Source organism: Phalacrocorax aristotelis, unplaced genomic scaffold, assembly GCF_949628215.1.
Source record: "Phalacrocorax aristotelis unplaced genomic scaffold, bGulAri2.1 scaffold_135, whole genome shotgun sequence".
NCBI classification, from domain to species: Eukaryota; Metazoa; Chordata; class Aves; order Suliformes; family Phalacrocoracidae; genus Phalacrocorax; species Phalacrocorax aristotelis.
The window spans coordinates 29,836-35,487 of NW_027441311.1; the positions used below are offsets into that span (position 1 = coordinate 29,836).

The 5,652-nt window shown below is 55.8% G+C and overlaps 1 long non-coding RNA gene across 1 annotated transcript; it reads right to left on the minus strand.

The window, feature by feature from the left end:
- Window positions 1-1,404: 1,404 nt before the first annotated feature.
- LOC142051338 (uncharacterized) lies at window positions 1,405-5,213 on the minus strand. The gene is made up of 2 exons (XR_012658424.1): window positions 4,509-5,213; window positions 1,405-2,000 (listed from the first exon to the last, which is right to left on the minus strand). It is a non-coding gene; the product is annotated as an uncharacterized LOC142051338 (long non-coding RNA).
- Window positions 5,214-5,652: the final 439 nt, after the last annotated feature.

Below are 5,652 nucleotides of genomic sequence, written 5' to 3' on the forward strand. Positions count from 1 at the left end.
AAACTGCGGCAATATCGGCTAAGTTTAAAAGCGTCGGCAGGAGGTGCAGAATACGTAAATAAAGCGGCGTTTGGCTGCCGGGTATGGGTGCGATATAAATACCTTTTGTTTACAGGCCTTCGTGCCTATTCAGCGTTGAACGGCACCGCAGCCCACCCACCCCGGGGCTCACGGGGCTCGGAGAAGGGTCTCTCCAAGGGCACAACCTAAGGCAGCGCAGGAAGCCCAGCTGCCACGCTCCCAGTCGCTACGGGACGCTTGCTTACAGCTACACCGACGAGGGTACGGATGAGGCTGGAACTAGCAGAAATGCTGACTCTTCTGGCCTTTTATTTGTGGAAGGTACAGCGCGCGAGCCTCGGCGGCTCACAGGAGAAGCGCGCAGTGCTGCCTAACTCTCATTCTCAGCTCACGTACTACTGCCAAAGCTCCTGCCCTGTGCTGTGCCAGATGCCGGCTGGCGTGAGCACCTGGGCTCCTGAGGGACCCCCTTGTCCTGAGAGCCAGAGGTACTCACTTCCCTTTGCATGAGGCCTGTAGGAGATATACCCTGCAATTTAAAAAATCCGTATCAAATGTGGCAGACTCAAAAGAGGGCATTTTTAAAAAGGCAGGTTTGTTTTCTTTGTTAACTTTACGATCTACAGCCTAGCAAAGAGCTCCCTTTCAGTGTCAGTCGCTTGGCTTTCTCCCCTACTGACGAGGTCCCAGCCTCCCGGTGAGATCTCGCTGGAGATATTCTGAGTTTCCCTCGAGTACGTGGCTGCCCTGGCCCGAGGCCAGCGAAGAAGCTGACTTTGCCCGTGCCTGAATCAGCAACACGTCCAGCAGGCGACTTGCAGAGCCCAGGGAACCCTCGTAAAGAGGTTTGGGGGTGGGGCGCGCCACATCTGCGGCATCGGCCGTGGGAAAGGACCGGCGCAGTAAAACAGGTGGGTGAAACCGCGGTCCGCGCCAATACGTGCTGCTGCCTGGGGCATCGCTTTGCTGCGGGTCAAGTCAGATGCTCTCTGTAAGAGTCAGTCAGGGTAAAGGCAGCAGCAGATTTCTTTTCTGCTCATTTTAACAAAGGCTGGACGGAGCCCATAGAGGAAGGCACTACGCGTCTTGCTGGGTTGGTTTCCCTGCCTTCTCGTAAGCTGTCGCGGAAACTTGCACGAGCAAAGCCTGTGCAAGCTGATGACAGCCACACACGGTTGAAGAGGGAGCAGACGGTGAGAGCAGAGGTGTGCGCTCAGGCTGTGCGCTGGAAGCTAATGCTAATGCTGCAAAATAAAGAGTGGATTTTCTTTTTTGGGTTTAGGTGAGCGCTAAACATGACATGTGCGTATGTGCGTGTGTCTCTCGCAGGTTTTTGTCATACACCCCACCCTCCCACCCCAAAAAAACAACCCACACATGCCACGCGTTAAACAGTGGTTTTCCATTGTACTTAGAAGTGCTTACATAGGTGTGTTGGTTTTTTTCTTTTTTATTTTTTAATGCAGAAACAGCAATACGATAGATTTAATACAGCTAGCAATTAGATGGGTGTAGCTTTAGAGCGTCGGCTGTTTACAAAGCAACCGCACACCTTCTTTAACTCACAGTTTAAACAAGTAAACTTGCAGTGCATCACACGTGCTTTGTACAGTCACGTTCCACACGGCAGGCCAGATGCTTCACCCTGCCTTGTCCTTGTTGCCCCGACTCCAACGGGACCGCCGAGGCCATCCTGGGGACAGCGCCGCTTTCTAGCAGCTGGGTTGCTTGCCTGGACGCCCCACAGACAAAGAGTCATTTCCCCACTGAACCTCTTCTCAAATAATTTCCTAGCCCTGCAGGCCCCACGTCCTTTGGTTCATATTTCCTTTTTTCCGGGCTTGATGCACAGGACCGACGATTTCCAGAAATAGAAACAGAGGCTGATTCAGTCCAGGCTCAACATTCTCTGACCTAAACCAAACTGTCTTCGAAGAGATAGCTGTACCGTAGGCACCACCTCGGGAACAGAAGTTGCCCTGTCATAAAAAAAAAAAAAAAAAAAAGAAGGAAAACAAGGCATTTCAGGCTGAGGAGGCTGAGCGGTGTGCTGGGGGCGGTGGGGGTTGGAAAGAAACAGTTCAGACGATTAGAGCGAGCTTAGCGTTGCAAAGCGTGCCATTATTTTTAATTTGGCAGTCAGAAGACAATAGATTCTGACACTGATTTCCTGTGTGCTGCGGGAGTTCTCTCCTCAGCATTCCTGTGCACCATTTTACTTTTGTGTCCCGTCCGCTTCGCTTTTGCGCTGTAGCTCTCCGGTTCTAGCTACGCTTCCCACCACCCCCATTACTCTTTGACAAGCCCAGCTCTCACTGTGCTTCCCTTCCCTTCCCTTCCCTTCCCGTATGCGCGTGCAGGGAAAAGCCCGCGCGTCTGCCACTACAGGACACGCTCTGGGAGGCAGGAGAGATGACGACGCTCCCTGACAGAGGACACAGCTGAGGGGCGGTCCGCCGGGGCTGGGGAGATGGCAGCACCTTCCCTCAGCTGCCCCATCCGAGCACAGGTGCAGGTGAGCACTGAGGAGAGACAAGCAGGCAGGAGCCGCAGAGCGAGAGAGAAAATAAAATTCACGGGTGGGTGCTACTTGCGTCTCATTTTTAGCGCAAGGGATGAATTCTCAGCACATTCTTGGAGCTGCCCCTTTGGGACTCACGGAGAAGAGGGAGGTTGGCCACGCGGTGCAGCCCAGCTCTGCTTCCTCTAAATGGTTTTACTGTTCAGGTGTTGCCCTAATCTGGCCGGTACCCCTGCAAAGAGTTTGGGATTTCTGCTGCCTCTCCGGGCCAGCCGCAGACCCTGACTTCATCGCAGCGAATGACCCTGCGCTCGTCAGAGCGGTTGCCGAGTCACATCCCGCTGCCTTCCCTGCAGAACCGGTGACCCTTTTTCAGCCCTTGCCCCCTCTTCTCTCCGCTCGTTGCCCATCCCTTTATCAGTGCCGGCACCGATCCTGCCTCCAGCTCGCCCTGTCTCCACCTGCGAGCGCCCAACAGGAGCTAAATGTCTCCTCAAGGACGCACGGAAGAGACGCGCAGGTAACCCAGCACAGACCCCCTGCAAACATCTTCTTTCCATTTTCTTTCCTCTCCTGACACGAAGAGATGACTTAGGAAAAAGCGTACTGCTCACACTTCACCTGCACTGCTTCTACTTTCACTTTCGCTCTCCTTGGCAGTAATTAATAGCGGTGGCTGGGGGGGCTGGGGCATTCCCCCAAAGCGGCTGCAGTTACATCCGGGCGGTTGTGGCACTCCATTAGCTCTGTAGTTTTTAAATCTAAATCTTCTGGAATTGTTAGTTCTGCTCAGGAATCACCCGTACCTCCAAATTTTCTTAATAGCTACGCTTGACCCCAGCCACTGTTTAACAGCTCACCTTTATTTCTCTTCATTTAAGAACCTAAAGCTTCGTTTACTGCTTGGGTTGGAAGCAGGAGCTGTCGCTGCCTCTGAACTTTCTAACAGCCCTGTTACAATTTCAGTACTACCCGCTCCCAATTTAGCTTTCCGGGTCGATTTTCATTCTAGATTCGAAAATTTCCTTATTTTGTTTCTGATCAGGAGTCATTAATGCCTGCAGTTGATTTAGTAACGGCTGTATTTAGATTGAGCTATTAATGACTCGCAACTCTATTTATGGCATAAAAAAGGACTGCCTTTATTTTTTTTAACTACAGATTAGGAATAATGACTGCCTGGTTTGTTCAGTAATAGGTGTGATTAAATTTAGTCACGACTCCTCCCTAAATAATATGTATTTATTTGCACTCTAACAATTTAACCTTCCCTTTACCGGCCAGGGGCACCGACAAGTGCCCGTGCGTACCTCCGCTCCCCCTGCGCCGGCTCCCCAGGGAACAGCCTCTTACCCTGACCAGAGTCTGCAGCGGCCCGTTGTCATCCCAGCTCCTCGCCCTCGAGAAAGCGGCCGCCTGAAGCGGCGGCAGCTCCGCTGCTGCCCAGAGGGGACGGAAATGGCGCGGGGTAAAGCTCTCCGGGCCGCCTGCGTCCCGCGCGGAGGCGGTGACCTCAGCAGCCTGTACGCTGTTGGGGCCGAGCCAACAACCTGAGGAGGAGTCGCAGGGCGTAGCTGTTTCTGCAACAACCACGCTTTCCCGCCTGGCTGGACAAGAAAGCGGGGCCTGCGGGGGCCTGGAGAGGCAGCATCGCTGCAGGTTGTGCCACGGCTGTTGAGAGGCCAAGGCAACACCTGAAACAGTGAACGGCACAACTAGTGAAAACCCCCAAGGTTCCGGGTTCAGTAAAGACAGGAATTGCAGCAGCACAATAAAATGATCTCACGAGGGGAAAAAAAACAGCAAAGCAAAAACCAAACCCCAAACAGAACACCATACCACTAACCCGTCTCACCGCCCCCTCAGCGCCCAAAACAGCATCCTGGGAGAAAAAAAGCAAAGCAGGCCACAAGGGACCTTTCTAGTACAGATGCCGCCAAAGAGTGCCAAGCTCTGGAATCCTTACCTCAGGCAACGCCTCCGCTTCTCTAAACGCCAGAGCACGCCTGCCCGGGGGGCTGAGACAGCCCCAAAGCTGCGACCGCCCGAGGGAACACGGGAGCACCGACGCCAGAGAAGCCCAGGGCCAGAGCCGGGGCTCTTCCACCCCCGGGCCCCGCCCCCGCCCTTCCCACAGCGCCCCGCGAAAGGGGCGGGCCGAGCCCCCCGGGGGGTGAAGGCCCCGGGAGCCGTACGAGAGCCGCCTGGAGTTCCCGGCACGGGAGGGAGGGGGGAGAGAAAACACCCAAACCGAGCCCCCCGAGCGGAGCAAACACAGGCTCGGGCTGTTGCCGAGGGGCGGGGCCTGTCGCTAAGGGGAGAGAGCCGGCACCGCCCCCCGGGCCGTTGCCGGGGGGTGGGGCCTGTCGCTAAGGGGAGAGAGCCGGCACCGCCCCCCGGGCCGTTGCCGGGGGGTGGGGCCTGTCGCTAAGGGGAGAGAGCCGGCACCGCCCCCCGGGCCGTTGCCGGGGGGTGGGGCCTGTCACTAAGGGGGTGTGTCCAAAGGGACGCTGGCAATGCCCCTGGAGCCATCACCAAGGGCAGGGCCTGTTGCTATGGAGGGTGGGGCCAGGCAGCACCAGCAACACCCCCAGGCTGTCACCAGGGGGTGGGACCTGTTGCTAACTGGGGATGCTGGGGAGCACACGAGCACGGCCCCACCCCACCAGGCCCTCGCCAGGGGGCGGGGCCTGTCGCAAAGGTGGGTGGGGCCAGAGGGGTCAGATATCAGCCCGCGCGTATAGACCAGTGCGTCCCAGTAATGACCAACATGCCACACAGTATGGATCCCAGTACATCCCAGCTCCCTCCCAGCGACGCCCAGTACATCCCAGTTCCCTCTAAGTACATCCCAGTACTTCACAGTTCACTCCCACTACATCCCAGTACATCCCAGTTCCCCCTTGGTACATAACACTTCCCTCCCAATACATCCCAGTTCCCTCCCATTACATCCCGATTCCCTCTCAGTACATCCCAGTTCCCTGCCAGTATGTCCCAGTACATCCCAGTTCCCTCACAGTACATCCCAGTTCCCTCCCAGTACATCCCAGTTCCCTCGCAGTACATACCAGTTCCCTCCCAGTACATCCCAGTACATCCTGGTACAT